This window comes from Kogia breviceps, chromosome 9 (genome assembly GCF_026419965.1).
Source record: "Kogia breviceps isolate mKogBre1 chromosome 9, mKogBre1 haplotype 1, whole genome shotgun sequence".
NCBI classification, from domain to species: Eukaryota; Metazoa; Chordata; class Mammalia; order Artiodactyla; family Physeteridae; genus Kogia; species Kogia breviceps.
Genome location: NC_081318.1, coordinates 54,203,754 through 54,222,859, shown reverse-complemented (window position 1 = coordinate 54,222,859; position 19,106 = coordinate 54,203,754). Strand labels below are relative to the sequence as shown.

Sequence of the window (19,106 nt, the reverse complement as noted above, 5' to 3'; positions counted from 1 at the left end):
TCAGGCCCCAATCAATCTAGAATGTGGGATTCTCTGCTCCAATGTGTTCAGAAGGCAAGACCTCCACCCCAGTGTACCTGGGAGGCAGATCATTGAGCCAAAGAGGATTATTCTTGAGCCTTAAGTTCTAATGGAATTTGCCCTGTTGCATTTTGGAGTTGCTCGGGACCTGTCACTCCTTTCTTCTTTCTGATTCCTCCCTTTTGGAATGGGAATGTCTATCCTATGCCTGTCCAACCACTGTATTTTAGAAGTACATAACTTGTGTGATTACTGGAGAGCAATTTGCCTCAAGATGAGTCATAATTTTAGTCTCACCCATATTGTTACTGGAAAACTGGGTTCGCCTCTTGGTGGCTGTGAAGCCAAAAGGCACAACCAAGCCAAAGAGTGGGAGAAAGAAGGATTTATTACTTGCTGCAAGCAAGGAGAACACTGAGGATCTTTCCCAAAGCAGTGTCTTCCCAGACAGCAAAATTGGGAAGTTTTAAGCTAAGGGTACATGCATACTCATGAAGGGGTTTGGGTGGTATATGCATATTCATGAAGGGGCTTGAGCAGAAGAAAATCCAGCATAGAATTGGGGCAAAGGTGACCAGAATCCAGGCTTTAGTTGATTGAAGTCGTGAGGGTCAGAAAATGTCAGCATCTTCACTCTTAGGTTCCAAGCAGTCTGAGATCTCAGCATGTAGTTACCATCCTCCACCGGGATGGGGGCCTTAGTTCCTGCAGAACTCAAAGGTATGTATCAGATTGTTATGTATATCCCTTGAGGAGGAATTAGGACTCTGTTTTATTACCTAACTATTGTTTCTTGACCACTTTTCCTTTGTTCTTGCATTCCCTTAAGATGATTAATCACTGAGACCTGTTCAAGGGTAAGCATTGTGGCCAGGTTTAGATCACAAAAAATGGCTTAGGCCCCAAATGGCTTCTCTTATGTCAAGAAAGCCTTGCCTGGTTCTTTTTCTCCAGGGACTCCCTACCCTATCTGCTTATAATATCTGATTTAGATGATATCTAGATTAGACTTTTGAGTTGATCCTGGAATGAGTTAAGACTTTTGGGGGCTGTTGGGATGAAATGAATATATTTTGCATCTGAGAAGGGACTGAATTTTGGGGGGCCAGGGGTAGAATGCTGTAGACTGAATATTTATTTTGCCCCCACAATTCATATGTTAAATCTTAACAACCAATGTGATGGTATTATGAGGTGAGGTCTTTGGGAGGTGATTAGGTCCTGAAGGTGGAGCACTCATGAATAGGAGTAGAGACCTCAGAGAGATACCTCCCCTTTCACCATGTGAGGTTAGCGCAAGAAGATGGCCATCTATGAACCAGGAATTGAGCCCTGCCTAGATACTTAATCTGCTGGAAACTTGATCTTGGACTTCCCAGCCTCCAGAACTGTGAGAAATACATTTCTGTTGTTTATAAGCCACTCAGCCTATGGTATTTTTGTTATGGTAGCCTAAGTGACTAAAACAGGAGCTGATAAGGTTAGAGAGTGAAAAGGGAAGCCAGATTGTGTGAGGCCTCATGAAATATTTCAAGAATGTAAGCTTTTATTCTGAGTAAAACGGGGATCTTTCAGGGTTTTAAGCAGAAGACTGATGTGATCTGACTTATGTTTTAAAAGTATCACTATGGCAGTTGTGTTGAGAATAATAGATGGTAGCAAGGTGAAAGTAGAAGCAGAGAGTCCTGTTGGGAAGTTATTGTAGTTATCTGGGTGAGAGATGATACTGACTTAGTGTAGGGTGCTAGTAGTAAAGGTAATGAGAAATGGTAGATTCTGGATATATTTTAAAGTTAGAGCCTATAGGCTTAGCTGGTAGTTTGCATTTGCATGTGAGAGATAGAAAGTAGTCAAAGATGGCTACAAGGTTTTTGGCTGAATACATGGAAGGATGGAGTTGCTGTCCATTGAGATGGAGAAGGCTTCAGGTAGATCAGATTTAGGTGTTGTGATAGATTATAAAAATGGCCACAAATTCTTTTCCCCCTTTCATGAACTCCTTTACAATGTGACATTGCATCAACACTCTTTCTTTACCCCTTGAAATTTGAGGCATCCTGGCCAACAGCCTGCCATCCTCCAGATGTGTGGGAGAGGCCAACAGACCACAGATGCATGAGATCATCCAGCTGCCAGATGTCCAGACAGGTCATAAGAAAGCTCAGCAGATACCAGGCAAGCTGGCCTAGACTAGAAGAACTACACAGCTGACCCACAAAATCCTGAGTTTAAGTCACTGGGTGACTTAAAACAGAAATTTATTCCTCTGCAGGAGGCTAGAGGTCTAAAATCGGGGTATATGCAGGGCTATGCTCCCTCTTAGTGCTTTAGGGAAGAATCCTTTTTTGACTCTAGTAAGAGTTTCTGGTGGCTGCTGGCAATTCTTGACATTCCTTGGCATATAGCAAGACATCACCCTCAACTGCGCCTCCATCACCACATGGCCTTCTTGTATGTTTCTCTGTGTCTTCATATGAACTTCTTATACTCAATAGCAGTAGTTACTGGAGTAAATGTTTTAACTAAAACATTTGCAAAAATGTGTTTACAAATAACGTCATATTCATAGGTCCTGGAGGTTAGGACAGCAACAGTCTCTTTTTGGGGGACACAATTCTTAAGCTAGCATGTTTTGCGGTAGTTTGTTACATAACAAACTCTAATACAGTGGTGGGAAGTGAGGAATTCAATTTTGGACACTTTGAACTTGTATTACCTCTTTCCCTGGCCTCACTTCTAGTTATAAATTACTTCATATTTCACTGAGAAAAGAAGTGGAGGAGAATTTTCACATTGGGTTATGATGCAGCGATCCGCAGCATGTGGGATCTTCCCAGTGAGAGGCCCGCGAACCACGATGTAGAGTGGCCCCCACTCACCGCAGCTAGAGAAAGCCCTCGCACAGAAACGAAGACCCAACACAGCCAAAAATAAATAAATAAATAAGTTTAAAAAACAAAACAAAACAAACTTCCCTCCTAGAACTGCTTTTGCTGCATCACACAGGTTTTGGGCTGTTGTGTTTTCATTGTCGTTTATTTCTAGGTGTTTTTTAATTTCCTCTTTGATTTCTTCATTGATCTCCTGGTTATTTAGTAGCATATTGTTTAGCCTCCATATGTTTGTATTTTTTATAGTTTTTTTCCTGTAATTGATATCTAGTCTCATAGTGTTGTGGTCAGAAAAGATACTTGATATGATTTCACTTTTCTTAAATTTACCAAGGCTTGATTTGTGACCCAAGATATGATCTATCCTGGAGAATGTTCCATGAGCACTTGAGAAGAAAGTGTATTCTGTTGTTTTTGGAGGGAGTGTCCTATAAATATCAATTAAGCCCATCTTGATTAATGTATCATTTAAAGCTTGTGTTTCCTTATTTATTTTCATTTTGGATGATCTGTCCCATTGGTGGAAGTGGGGTCTTAAAGTCCCCTACTATTGTTGTGTTACTGTTGATTTCCCCTCTTATGGCTGTTAGCATTTGCCGTATGTATTGATTGAGGTGCTCCTACGTTGGGTGCAGAAATATTTACAATTGTTATATCTTGTTCTTGGATTGATCCTATGATCATTATATAGTGTCCTTCTTTGTCTCTTGTAATAATCTTTATTTTAAAGTCTATTTTGTTTGATATGAGAATTGCAACTCCAGGTTTCTTTTGATTTCCATTTGCATGGAATATCTTTTTCCATCCCCTCACTTTCAGTCTGTATGTGTCCCTAGGTCTGAAGTGGGTCTCTTGTAGAGAGCGTAAATATGGGTCTTGTTTTATTTTATTTTTTTTGTGGTACGTGGGCCTCTCACTGCTGTGACCTCTCCCGTTGTGGAGCACAGGCTCTGGACGCACATGCCCAGAGGCCATGGCTCATGGGCCCATCCGCTCCGCGGCATGTGGGATCCTCCCAGACCGGGGCATGAACCCGTGTCCTCTACATCAGCAGGCGGACTCTCAATCACTGCACCACTAGGGAAGCCTGGGTCTTGTTTTTGTATCCATTCAGCCAGTCTATGTCTTCTGGTTGGAACATTAATCCATTTACGTTTAAGGTAATTATCGATATGTATGTTCCTATTACCATTTTCTTAATTGTTTTGGGTTTGTTATTGTATGTCTTTTCCTTCTCTTGTGTTTCCTGCCTAGAGAAGTTCCTTTAGCATTTGTTGTAAAGCTGGTTTGGTGGTGCTGAATCCTCTTAGCTTTTGCTTGTCTGTAAAGATTTTACTTTTTCCGTCAAATCTGAATGAGATCCTTGCTGGGTAGAGTAATCTTGGTTGTAGGTTTTTCCCTTTCAGCACTTTAAATATGTCCTGCCACTCCCTTCTGGCTTGTAGAGTTTCTGCTGAAAGATCAGCTGTTAACCTTATGGAGATTCCCTTGTATGTTATTTGTTGCTTTTCCCTTTCTGCTTTTAATATTTTTTCTTTGTATTTAATTTTTATAGTTTGATTAATATGTCTTGGTGTGTTTCTCCTTGGATTTATCCTGTATGGACCTCTCTGCGCTTCCTGGACTTGGCTGACTCTTTCCTTTCCCATGTTAGGGAAGTTTTCAGCTATAATGTCTTCAAATATTTTCTCAGACCCTTTCTTTTTCTCTTCTTCTTCTGGGACCCCTATAATTCGAATGTTGGTGTGTTTAATGTTGTCCTAGAGGTCTGAGACTGTCCTCAATTCTTTTCATTCTTTTTTCTTTATTCTGCTCTGTGGTGGTTATTTCCACTATTTTATCTTCCAGGTCACTTATCTATTCTTCTGCCTCAGTTATTCTGCTATTGATTCCTTCTAGAGAATTTTTCATTTTATTTATTGTGTTGTTCATCATTATTTGTTTGCTCTTTAGTTTTCTAGGTCCTTGTTAAATGTTTCTTGTATTTTCTCCATTCTATTTCCAAGATTTTGGATCATCTTTACTATCATTAGTCTGAATTCTTTTTCAGGTAGACTGCCTATTTCCTCTTCATTTGTTTCATCTGGTGGGTTTTTACCTTGCTCTTTCTACTGCTGCATATTTCTCTGTCTTCCCATTTTGCTTAACTTACTGTATTTGGGGTGTCCTTTTTGCTAGCTGCAGTTTCGTAGTTCCCGTTGCTTTTGGTGTCTGCCCCCAGTGGGTATGGTTGGTTCAGTGGGTTGTGTAGGCTTCCTGGTGGAGGGGACTGGTGCCTGTGTTCTGTTGGATGAAGCCGGATCTTGTCTTTCTTGTGGGCAGGACCACACATGGTGTGTTTTGTGGTGTCTGTGAACTTAGTATGATTTTAGGCAGCCTCTCTGCTAATGGGTAGGTTGTGTTCCTGTCTTGCTAGTTGTTTGGCATGGGGTGTCTAGCACTGGAACTTGCTGGTCATTGAGTGGAGCTGGGTCTTAGTGTTGAGACAGAGATCTCTGGGAGAGCTCTTGCCGATTGATATTACATGCAGCCAGGACGTCTCTGGTGGTCCAACGTCCTGAACTCACTCTCCCACCTCAGAGGCTCTGGCCTTACAATCTGCCAGAGCACCGAGACCCTGTTAGCCACAAAGTATACACAACTGTGGTAAAAATCTGACTGGTATCTTGGATTTTCTTTGCTGGGTGATCTATCCGAGCCAGGTTCCCTTTGTCAGAAACACAGGAAGCCAAAACGCTGAGACATCTGAGGTTTGCAGCAAAGATAGGGCTTATTCACAAGGCAGTCAAGGAGAAGACGAGAACAAATCTCAAATCTGGCTCCTAGAAGACAAGAGGCTGGGGTATTTATGGGATAAAGAATAATGCAGCAGGGCCTTCTGAGGCATAGGGAATGTCAGCGCCTTTTCTTATACATAAGAGTTCTTTGTATTTCTAGGAAGTACTTCTGGTGTTTAGTGGGTAGGGTACAGGATATAAAGTCCTGTAATGTATGAAGAATTATCCCTCCCCAAATCTCAAAAATGCTCACATTAAGGAATGCTGTACTAGACCTACTGTATTTTTTTTAACATTTATTAAAAAAAAATTTTAGAGAGGAGAAAGATCAGAGGCAAAGGGTAAAGTATGGAGTAAAATGAGTGTGGCAAGTAGGCAGGAACTATCTCATGCTCTGTTGTAGTATGATACATGGTTGAGAGTGGCTGAGATCTTATATCCTGTGTACTCAGGCAACTATCCAGAGCAATGGTAGAGAGGAAGGGGCTGGGACAGGATGTTAAGATCTTAATTCCACTGCATTGATAAGAAGCTAAGGCAGTTCTCAGGAGAGAACTAGGAGGTTGGGACATTGAGGAAGAATGTTATGCTAGTAGTGTTCCCTCCACATAGAAAGAATTTGGGAATGGGAAAAGAGATTTTTCTCCATGTTAAAATCATCAGTTGAATGTTGCCTTTATTTTCAAACAAACATTTGGCCATGTTTATATCTTGGGTTACAATTTTTATAATTGCTCCACTAGCCTTGTTAAATTGCTTTTTATTTTTCGTTTTATTTTTGGCTGCATTGGGCCTTCATTGCTGCATGTGGGCTTTCTCTAATTGCGGCGAGCAGGGGCTGCTCTTTGTTGCAGTGCATGGGGTTCTCTTTGTGGTGGCTTCTATTCTTGTGGAGTATGGGCTTTAGGCCCGTGGGCTTCAGTAGTTACAGCACTCAGGCTCAGTAGTTGTGGCTTGTGGGCCCTAGAGCACAGGCTCAGTAGTTGTGGCGCATGGGCTTAGTTGCTCCGTGGCCTGTGGGATCTTCCCAGACCAGGGATCAAACCCATGTCCCCTGCATTGGCAGGCGGATTCTTAGTCATTGCACCACGAGGGAAGTCCCTAGCCTTGTTAAATGTTGAATGTTATTACAGAGATGTTTGAGCCCATCTCAAAAAAAAATTGAGAGTGATTTTGTTTTTTCCCAGTGGATGACTTGATCTTTTTCCCCCTTGTATTTCCAATATATTCCTTCTTTATTTTTGAATTTTTACAGCTTTACAGATCTATGAACTGATGTTGATTGTTTGGGTCTATTTTTTATTTCCTGGAGAGTGGTCTGCCCTTTGATATATGGATTCAGAACTGTTGTATTTTTTTCTTGTATTGTATCTTTTAACAATAGCAATGTTTCATTTGTTTGGTCTGCTTTAAAGGAAATTTATTTACATTTATGTGGGTTCTTTTTAGCTGTCTTTTTGATGTAGCTAAACAAAGAATTTCCATTTCTACTCTTGTTTTCCTTGTTACTTTTTGGGATTTCCAAGAGGTGGAAAGGAAAAATTTGACACTATGCCACCATATTCAAAGTGGATGATGAGACCCAATGCAGCTAAAAAAAAAAGCCATATTTCAGATTCAAAATATACAAAGAAGATATAAAATATTCCATTTTGAATTCAGTTTTGTTGTTTTGGATTTTTGTCTGTGAAGTAATGCTTACCCAAGGAATTAGAATGAAGCTAAACATTTTGGTTTTAACTTCTCAGCCTCTGTCAAGGAGATAAGAATGTTCTTACACAAGTTAAAATATATAGTAACCATGAAATGACAAAAAATAAAAACTGTAGGTAAATGTCACTTGACACTTTGATGGGTTTCTTGAGTGTTGGATTTGTATTGGTGTAATCTTGTATATTGGAGGGTTCCCAGTGGATGCAATTCAGAACAAGTGAAAAAAGTGAAAAAAAATGCAAATATATGGGAACCACATCAGAAATTTTCATTTGGTAAGTCTGGGGTGGGGTTTAGGAATCTGTATTTTTTTAAGAGCATTTCAGATAGTTCTACCATGCTATAATGTATATTAAGCAATGTTGTATATTATTAACAGATTTTAGAATGTTTTTCTCACTTTTAATTGCTCCTTTAGAGCAATTCTCCACTACTGTACCAGTATTAACAGTGGAGAACACTATGGGGATACATTCGTGGCACAGAATGATTCTTTAGATCTGCATATAAATCTTTGTGTATAAGTGTGTTGGAAGGTCTGTGCCACTGGTGGACCACAGTGCTGTTGAAATTTTCCATATAATTTTCTGCCACAGCTGTCCTCTTTGCTGTGACATTATTACAGCTGCCAAAGAGAGAAACCCAGGTTTTAGGTAAGAACAGACAAACAAACAACTGCAATTTTGGGGAAAATATTTAACAGCTCAAAAGTAGTTTTTCCCCAAAGTAATGAAATGTAGTTCTTCAAAACACATGAAATAGCATGAATGATTTTCCTCTTTAACATCATATTTCTATAGAATTTCGTAATTGGACTTGATTTATTAGATTAGCTTTTTGGTTTATATAATCTTCCATTATAATAAATCAGGTAAAATGTTCTAACGTGAATGTTTTCTTTTTGTCTCTAGGAAACCATAAAAATGGTTCACTTTATTGCAAAATGAACCGAAAATATAATTGTATCACTTTATACTTCAGATAAATTGTTCATAAAATGACTTAAAACTGCTTTTAGTGATAAATGCTTATATCTGATGATGCAAGGAAATAGGACATTGTAAGTGGAAAATAAATGGCTTTATATAGTCTTAAGGATTTTTTTTATTACATCTGTCATATTATAAAGTGGTTTACTTCTTTAAATCTTGCTTATAAAACATATGTATTGTGATTTTACTATAATGCTTAAAAAAAAGCAATTTGATTTTTACATACTTACCTTACCTCTGATAAGAACATTTTAGGAAATCTAATTCTGCCTTGTATGTTAAACATTTCCTTTATTTGCTTGAGCTGTAAAGAAATATAACTTAAAAAATGCCTGTAATGCTGGAACATTATGGTAAATATAATCTCGGAAGAAACTCCTCTGGAGACAGGGAGGTTGCTTGACATTTTCTTGGTGATTTTTTTGTAACCATAATCTCTGAATCCCTGAGCATGGATGGTCACTGAACATTTAGTTGTAATATTGTTGACTATAAACTAAATTGAAGAATAATTATTCTCTTTCTGGTTAAAAATAATAACTAAAAATGTAAAATTATAACTGTATAGGTGATTTCTTAAATTTCTGCTTATTTTGTCTCAAGATAAAGAAAAAGCTGTGTCTTTTTTTGGGTAGGAATATCCCACAAATTATTATTGTAATTACATTCCCTTTGAGAGAGTTAAAATCATATTGCCTATGTATTAAATGTTACACTAATATATTTTACTTTGGAATGTGTTCTGGATAAGAGATAACTTCATCCTGGTCAGTGAGACCTAGCCAGAAAATGTTTTCACTTTCTAAACATGTATGTTTATATAAGAAGGACTGCATTTTTCCTCTTGTGCCCTTACCTGCTGATTCCAATGTGTATGTCAACTGCACTTAGTTTGAGTGTAAACATCACAAAATCAGGGAATTTACTTCCTACAGCTCCTCTTTTCTCTCTCCTTTAACATGCTCCCTAACAGGATCTGTCTACTTTTGTTCACTCTCTGGTCTGCAGGTACATTTTTTTTGTATTATGTATAATTTATAGTAGCTTAAGCCTCCAGTAAGGTCTTCATTCAACACTAAATTTCATCTTTTCTCACTTGAAATCCTCATTCTGATCTTATTTCCATATGGTTGGAATACTTTCTTGAGTAATTTCCTCAAAAAGGGTTATCCAGGTGCTATGTGTTCTTTATATGTTGGTTTGGCTTAGCTTAGGGAAGTTTTCTTCAATCTCACCTTTGATAAATTGCCTCTGGTCTAATAATTCTTATTTCTTTTTCAGAAAAATCAATTTTAGTTTTAATTCTCCATTTTCCTTCCTTTCACTCTCATCCTTTTATTTCTTACCTTTCTTCCTCTGCTTTTTGTGAGATTATTTCAAATTTGTACTTATCACTTATTCTATTTTCCTCAGTTTCAATTCTGCAATTTTTATCATAACTAAAATACTGTTTTATTTCTATTTTTGTCTTAATAGTCCCTTAATACTAACATTTAAATTTTATCCTTCAGATCCCTTTTGGCTATCTTTATTTTTAATTCCATTTTGTTGTCCCCTTGGATTTCTGTTTCTTTTTCTTAGCTGTTGTGCTTTTTAATTTGTTTGAGAAAGTGGAATTGTATTTAAACATTTTCCTCCAATTCCTGTAGTTAATAATATTTAGAGGTATGCTTTACCTTTTTGTATGTTGTGTTGATACTTTTTTACTTGATCTTCATTATTTTTGCTTAAGCTATTTTCTAATTGTCCTCCCTTTATTGTTTCTTATCATAATAGCTGTCTTTTATTGAGTGCCCACTCCAGCTTAGACACTGTGCTGGTTATTTTTATATGTCATTGATTATTATTTCCATTTAATGGATGAAGAAGCTGAGGCTTAGAGTGCAGAAGCTAGGATTAAAACGCATTCCATGTGGATTGAAAGACTGTGCTTTCTCTACCATCTCTGTAATGAAGAGTTCTTTCTATATAGGATGTTTATAAACAGTCAGAGTGTTTGGATTACAATCCGCTAATGTGATGTCAGTTGAAGTCCACATAAATTCCCCCCAGAAACAGGGTGGCTGTGTAGTTCTAATTCTCAGTCATCTATCTTTGCTGGTTGAATGAAGTTTGGGTTATTCTCTTACCATTTCTGCTTAAAAAATTTAACACTAGGAAGCAATGCGGGACCTGTATAGCTGCCTGGGCTTTTTATTTATTTCTACCTGAAGTACTTTACTAGTGGGTTTACATTACCGCAGAGGCATATGACAACATAGGGCTTCCTTCTCTGTTTTTGAGCTGCTGGTTATAGCAGTTGAAATTGAGATCTGGTCTGTGTCTGCAGAAAGATAAACTGAAGGCAGAGTTAAGATCCACAACTCTGGCTGCTTCAAAATACAATGTCCACAATTCATGTGTCATAAATTGTGTTTCTCAATAAATTTGATCATTGATATTGGTAAGGTATAGTTATGGAAAAGTTCTGGTTTCTGGCAATAGGTTGACTATCAATCTTAATTTTGTTGTTTTTCATCTTTTTTTTTTTTTTTGTATTTCTAATAGATAGAAAGGGTAACAGATTACATCAGAAAATGAAAGTCAAGTGACATTTTAAATTAGTATCTCCAGTAGTTATTTTTGCAAATAATGCTTTATTTTTCTAAATGTGATCTTTTGACTAATATATAATCTTCTGGGAATCTTATGCTTATATCATTTCATACATTAAGGCAGAGAGGTCTTTGGGATTGTGAGAGATTCTGAATTGATGTTTTCTCTTTTGCTAGTCCTTTGAATTAGATTTGGGAAAAATGATAATGGCCTTTGTTTTTCCCATTATCACTGGCAAATGCATATTCCACCAAGATGCCCTGCCTTCTTGTACATTCTCTCTCTACATCCAGAGCTTTGCCTTCTGAGTTTCACTCATATTTTTAGGGTTGAGTATTTCAAGGAAACCATTAAAAATACCTGAGATTTCAGTTATTTTCTTATACAGTGGTGCACTCATTTTACCTAGTTTTCAAACTGTAGATTTCTCAAAAGCCTTTCTACACAGAGTGCTTTGAAAAGAATTGAGAAAATACATATAAGATTTAGGAGGGAGATATTTCCTGATTGGTACAAATGTCATAGATTTGGTGAGAATATGTATACAGTATGTATTTTTCAGTATAAGTAGCCAGCAATGGTGGGCAGTTAAATATTTATAATTTTAACTTTATATTCAAGGTAAAAAAACCTCATTCTCAGAAGAGATAATAATAATGTCTTCCATCCTGCTGCAACAATTCTGTAAATTACTCAGCTAAGTTATGTAATGCTCAGATTCTTGTGGCCTGTAAAGTGCTAATTCAGCTCGATTTCAAAGTGTGGCTTGGGATCCCTGAGTTTTTGAGACCCTTTCAGGCAGTTAATGAGATCAAAATTATTTTTATTATAATACTTAAATATTTCCCTTCTTCACTTCCATTCTCTCACAAGTGTACGTAGAGTTTTCCAGAGGCTACTTGATGTATGATGTTGCAGTACATTGAATGCAGAAAATCTAGTTGCCTTTGGTTGTCAGATATTAAAGGGAATAAAAAATATAGAAAATAATGCCACTTGTGATGGACCAGAAAAATGGTCTCTCAAAGATGTCCATATCCTAATCCTTGGGACCTGTGAATATGTTACTTCATGAGGCAAAAGGGACTTTGCAGATGTGATTAAATTGAGGATTCTGAGATGGGGAGATTATTTTGGATTATCTGGGGTGGACCCAGTGTAGTCACAAGGGTCCTTAAATATGGAAGTGGCAGGTAGAAGTGTTAAGTGTCAGAGTGATGAGATGTGAGAAGGACTCAATGAGACATTTTCCAAACCAAAGCACTATTTAAACAAGTAGTAGTGACCTGTACTGCTCATGATATGCTAAGCACTGTGCCAAGTATGTGCAGAGGAGACACCTGGGCATCTTACGAGGAGGCAGATTCGGATTCTGTGGGTCAGAAATGAGGCCTGAGATTCTACATTTCTGACAAGCTCCCAGATGATGCAAGTGCTGCTGGTCCTGGAATCTCAGGTTGAGTAGCAAGGTTCTCTGTAGATGAATTAAAGTAATCCTCTCTATAATCTCAGGAGATCGTTACGATTATCACCCCTATTTTATTTTATTTATTTATTATTTTATTTTTAAAAAAATTTTATTTTATTTGTTTATTTTTGTCTGCACTGGGTCTTCTTTGCTGCGCACGGGCTTTCTCTAGTTGTGGCAAGCGGGGGCTGCTCTTGGTTACGGTTTGTAGGCTTCTCATTTCGGTGGCTTCTCTCGTTGTGGAGCACGGGCTCTCGGTGCGCGAGCTTCAGTAGTTGTGGCACGCGGGCTCAGTAGTTGTGGCACACGGGCTCTGGAGCGCAGACTCAGTAGTTGTGGCGCACGGGCTTATTTGCTCCGCGGCACGTGGGATCTTCCTGGACCAGGGCTTGAACCCGTGTCCCCTGCATTGGCCGACGGATTCTTAACAACTGCGCCACAAGAGAAACCCACCCCTATTTTAAAGATGAAGAAATGGAGGTACACAGAGTAATTTGCCCAGGGTTACAATGGCTAGGAAGTGTAGAACGCAGCCCTTGTTCTAAGGATTCCACAGAGAGTAATTTGCCCAGGGTTACAATGGCTAGGAAGTGCAGAACGCAGCCCTTGTGCTAAGGATTCCACCGTACAATCTCACTTTGCACGTTTAAATGCAACAAAGCAGGGTAAGTATTATTTCATTTTACTATTAAACCTAAAACACACAATACTAAACCACAGTAGTCTATTTAAAACACTATTCATAACATGAAAGTTTTACTAGTCATAATTGGAATTTTTATTAAACATTTGAGAATTTATATGATTTTTATTCCATGCATGCAATACCCCCACCCCCAATATGCAATTTTAAAAGGCTGCTTGAAGCATGTGGTCAGTCAGTTGTTCATAATATCTGCTACACATCCCAAATAACTTAAGAATGGACCGTGCACCCAGGGTGTTTGTGTGTGTCCGGGCTGCGTGTGTGTGGTGGTTTAAGGGCTGGGTTAGTGTGATGAATCGGGGTCTAGGGTACAAATTAGAATTCTCGTAGTCAGAAACTAGTTATCTAAAGCCTTGCTACTTAAGTATGCTATTTTGAAGTACGGTCTGTAGGCGAGCTGCATCGCTAGCCCTTGGGAACTGGTTAGAAATGCAGAATCTTAAGTGCCCCTACCCCCACCCCCACCCCGGGCATCAGAATGTGCATTTTAACCGGAACCGCAGATGATGGTATGCACTTTAAAGTTTGAGACCACTGATCTACATCCCAACTTGATTTAGATTCTTTCCAATACCAGAGTCTCTGAAGGGCTGCGGCCAACAGAGAAGGCGGACAACGAAGGCAAACAATGCCTTTCCAGGCGGACATTTGATTTTCCTCCCAGGTGTAGAGCGGGGTTTGGCAGCGTCCCGGCCCTCCGAGCCCGCTAGGGGCGCCTTCCTCCCGGGTGGGACCGGCCACAGTCCGCCTACGACCTGCTCTGCTTAATTTACACCACGGACCCGGCGCCCAGCGGCAGGCCGCACGAGGGAACCGGCCGCCCGCCTCTGGTGCTGGCGGGGGAAGAGAAAAGGCCTCGGGCCTTGCGCCCGGACCCTGGGTACCGTGGGCTTGCGCCTTCGACCCGAGGCCGTCACTTTCAGCCCCAAGTCTGTCGGGTAGACGGCAGTCCAGCCGCCCACCAGCGCCGTCATCACCAGCAGCATCCCGGCCTCGGCGGAGGCAGCGGAGGGAAGGTGAGCCCCAGCCAGCCCACTGCAGCGGCACCTATAGCCTCAGTGTCTGGTGTTCTGGATTTCTGACCTCCATAACTGTAAGATGATGGATTTGTGTTGTTTTAAACTACTAAGTTTGAGATCATTTGTTAGAGCAGCAATAGGAAGCTAATACAGCATTCATTGAAAGCCTCTTTTAAAGGGCTTATTAATCCTCTGCTCTACATCCTTCAATTAACCTCCGTTGCTTTCAGAAGAACATCAGGCTCTCTAGTCTATGAGGCCTTTTGTCATTTGTTTTTTTTTTTTTTTTTTTTTTAAATAAATTTATTTATTTAGGCTGCGTTGGTCTTTGTTGCTGTGGGCAGACTTTCTCTGGTTGTGGCAAGCGGGGGCTACTCTTCGTTGCAGTGCGGGCTTCTCGTTGTGGTGGCTTCTCTTTGCAGAGCACGGGCTCTAGGTGCACGGGCTTCTGTAGTTGTAGCACGTGGGCTCAGTAGTTGTGTCTCGCGGGCTCTAGAGCGCAGGCTTAGTAGGTGTGGCACACGGGTTCAGTTGCCCCGTGGCATGTGTGATCTTCCCGGACCAGAGCTCGAACCCGTGTCCCCTGCATTGGCAGGCGGATTCTTAACCACTGCGCCACCCAGGGAAGCCCTGTCATTTGTCTTTAACCATTAATTAAGGGTCTCATCTATTTTGATTCTCTAATTGACATCATATGTGCCTCGCATACAAAAGTATTGCTGTTTTCCCAAATTGCCAGCTTTTCTATGCCCTTGTTCTTTTGCACACACTGTGTTCCCTGACACCGTGGTCCACTTTCACTCCTCTGTTCAACTCCTACCTATCTCTCTGAACTCACTTTTAATGTCATCTCCTATGCAAAGCCTTGCCCCAGCCCTTCAGGCTAGGTTGCCTCTTTTCATAGGCAGTACTTGCCACATTATTTATATATATATTATATTGCCTATCTTCCTATCCAGCTGTGAACTACTTGGGGATGTAATGATGTCATATTTGTGAACCTCCAGCATCTAGTACATTGCTTGATTTACAGTAGTCTTCAATAAGTGTTTTTTTCTATTGCTCAAATGATTGATTGCCCAATCTCTCACTAATAGTTTACTTATTTCTATGAATTAGCTTTCAAATATGATTCTATCATATACTCAACTGAACTTTGCACTATCCTATTGTTCTCTTAGCTACCTACCATCCTATTTCTCTCTCTCTTTTCCTGCCAAATAACTTGGGGAGTGAGTGATCTCCATAGGTGGTTTTAATTTTCTTCATCTCATGACCTCTTAACTCCTTCACATGTTACTTCTATTCTATAGTATTGGCTTTTCTTCTTCAAAGGTCCCTATTGATCTCTTTCTATGTATCTTTTTTGACCTCTCTGGTAACTATGACAAATCTTTCCCTCCTTTATTTTCCATGTGCATTACCGCTCATTTCCTACTTCTGTTTTATTTTTTTTGCTAGTTCTTTTTTCTACACCTTAATTCTGGAAATTCCTCCAATAATAAAAGCTTAAGCCCTGGTTCCATGCAGTTAGTATCTTGAAGTCCTCATCCACTTTCATGGTTTCACCACCATTTACAAAGATGGGTATGTCTGTAGCCAAGATTTACCATAGTCCTGTCCATACAGTAGCTACAGTTGAGCCTCTGCCACTATCATAAAGACAGGAACTGACATCAGTCAATTCTTCACAAGTACAGTAATGCTCCCTCTTTACTTGTCTTTCTCTGTCAGTGACCTCTCCGTTACACTCCTTTTTCAGGTTAGAAATGTTGGAATCCTTTTTCATAATTTCTGTTTTTATATTTTTATTTTATCTGTTATCAAGTTATTTTTTCTTCAAGCTATCTCTTAGATTTGTCCTTTTTGTTGTACTTTTTTCTCTCTGACCACCACCCTGATCTAGGCCCTCAACACCTTAAGGGCCACCTAATTCTATTCCAGACCTCTAGTATTTCTTTGCTTTAATCAACCATGCATCCCAACCCTCTTATCCCTAATTTACAATGGATCTTACCACCACTTTTGCCTCTAACACCCAGCTCATCCAGTGCTTTTATGTCATCCTCCCACACAAGAAACTATGGTCAATCTGCATCGGTTATTACAACATGCCCTACGTGGTCTTCTTAGGCCCAACTAAACATTCAGATTCACTTTGACCATCAGAGGCTACGTTAACACCAGCCTACTCACAAGGAGCAAGACACAGATTGCCATAGGGCAGCAGGTGGTCTTCCTTTTCAAAGGTAGTTGAAGCAATCCAAAAGGTCAGGGGCAAGGGAGCTGTCTGGTTGAGAAGTCTTACGCCCTACAGGTGCAAATTGCTCTTGCAATAACCCCACAGTCACAGCTTCCAGAGTCCTTGCAAGGACATATCAGTTAAAATAGTCACCACATTCAGGGAAATCCAAAATATGACATCTACACCAGTTCTTTATAGTTCATTTATATTTCCTCCTAGTCCAGGCTCATTTTTGCTGTAAGCACCGTTATGCAATAATATAGTGAACATTCTACCTTTATTAGGTTATCAGAGGAATAGTGATAGCATGTTAATTGAGGGTTAGCATCTCATGCAGAAGGGAAAGGATTTTGTTAACTTTTTGTCCAAAGTTACCAATCAAGTTGGAACCCCTCAGACTCATTACTAAGATCATTCATACTCTACCCTGATCCCCCCATTTATTCAAACCTCTTTCCTGGTACTCCCCAGATAGCCTTTTCTGACTCCTTCACCTAATATAGTAAGAGTCACAAATATTTTCTTCCTTCATTATATTCCACAATTCAGTGCCTACTGTAATTCTAGGCAAGTAGAATCTATTTAAGAAATAGCCACAGAATAACAGAATCTCAGACTTATAGGTAGCATTACAAACTGATGGCTGGATTTCCATGTTTTGCATTGATGTAAAATAAACATAGAAGAAAACAAAACACTTTTTTTGACTCATTGATGAATTGAGAGAGCACTGTTGCAAAACTTTTTTTAGAGGTGAAAAAACTCACACCTCAAAGTTAAAAAAAAAAAAAACCCTCCAACCCAAACACTTAGCTATACAAATCTTGAAAGAAAAAGCACAATGATAAAATGAAAACCAAAGCTGAATCATAAAATTGCTTAGGTTTCCTAAGTGTAGGAGAGGCTTACTTCCCCCATGTGGAGTCAGGGAGCAGTGAGGCCAAGCAGAGAATGTGGAACATGAGACCTTAGGAGACAGGAGGCAATGTATGTGGTTCAGGCTGACTGGTTGTATGACTTCTGGCAAGTTAATTACCTTTTTCTGTGTTTTAACACATGTTCATGAATGCACATAGTGGTATTTTCCCATTATTTACTTGAAGTAATATGGTCAAGATTAATGAGGTGATATTGTGGAATGTCTGAAGTTACATGGAAGAGAAATTCAGCAGAATTATAGGGTATTTTAATTTTTCCCACTGGAGATCAAAGAGAGTAAGGAGACGGAGATGTACAAGAAGGCTACTTTTAATTGTGTCTACATGGGCCAATTAGAACAGAAATCAACACTTTTTGCTATGGATTTGATCAATGTAGACAAGAAATTAAATTAACTCAGGCCGTCCTGTTGTATTATTTCATTTTTCAGTAAAAGGATTTGGGATCTAAATTATTCTTATGCTTGCTTTCGTTCCCCCCATTTTTACTTTTTTTGGTGGAAGAATCAAGAGCAAATCCTTGATCCCTTTTTAGGTATAAGATTGAATATCTTAAAAATCATATTTTGGACAAAACAATATGGGAAAAAGTACTTTTAGTAATAAAGAACAAAATAGAAAATTTTGTGAGCTACACATCTGATGCTTGTGTTGCCAAGGTAAAAGCCAAAGTAGACGGACGAGTTAAAAGATTTGTATATCTTAAATCAACGCCCAACCTAAATTATATTCCAAGTTAAAAATGCATACTAAAAATGCACTTGATATAGTTTAGTATGTGTTTTTGAAAGGAAGTAATTAACATACACTAAGAGCTGATAACCGTCCTTTTTTTTTTTTTTGCAGTACACGGGCCTCTCACTGTTGTGGCCTCTCCCGTTGCGGAGCACAGGCTCCGGACGCACAGGCTCAGTGGCCATGGCTCACGGGCCCAGCCGCTCCGCGGCATGTGAGATCCTCCCGGACCGGGGCACGAACCCGCGTCCCCTGCATCGACAGGCGGACCCTCAACCACTGCGCCACCAGGTAAGACGCGTCCTTTTTTATATAATGAATTTTCTCAATTAATAAAAACACAGAGAAGAATGATAACTTAATATGGTGTTCTACAGTTACTAGCTAGAGTCACTGGAAAGTAATTAGTTCAATTTTCTCTTGTAAAAAACTTGAGCCCTTGGTCTTCTCTCCCTTGTTCGCACCAGCCTCAGTAAGTAAAAGTAATACAGCAGACAGAAGTGCTTCTCAGATTGCCTTTATTCAGTCTGTGGAGTTTATTACTACAGGAGGCCATCAAGTCAGTTATAACAGCTAGATTCAAAATGAGGTTGGAAGAATTTTTGTAACCAATACATTTATATACTAAAGCAAGTGATTTAAGAGCTTTATGCTTTCAGTCATAAGACCATATTTCAGTTCATAAAATATTAAACCATGGAATTGGAAAGGAAATTTTCTTTGTAAAGTGTCTTTGAAGACCTTTGATAGAGGCCACTTCTGGTGTCTTATGATAGACAAAAAATGACCTAACAACAAGGGAGCAGGAATGTCATTTGATGGCAAGTCCAACATTCATGTGACGCTGTAATCAAATACAACAAGCAAAACGTCAAGTGAAAATTGAAGTTCTGCTTGTCTGTGTCTATATAAAAGCAAAATGACTGGTTAAAAAGGGTGAAAATTCAGTTGAACAAATTATTGATATTATGGAGACATGAAAAATTCTTGCTTTTGCTGAACTCAG

The 19,106-nt window shown here is 39.3% G+C and overlaps 1 long non-coding RNA gene across 1 annotated transcript in view; it reads left to right on the top strand.

Moving 5' to 3' along the window:
* Positions 1-18,351, top strand: part of LOC136791981 (uncharacterized) — a 126,581-nt gene extending 108,230 nt beyond the window's left edge. The window contains exon 3 of the long non-coding RNA XR_010842215.1: positions 18,212-18,351. This is a non-coding gene — a long non-coding RNA (uncharacterized lncRNA). The remainder of the gene's footprint in view (positions 1-18,211) is intronic.
* The last annotated feature ends 755 nt before the right edge of the window (positions 18,352-19,106 follow it).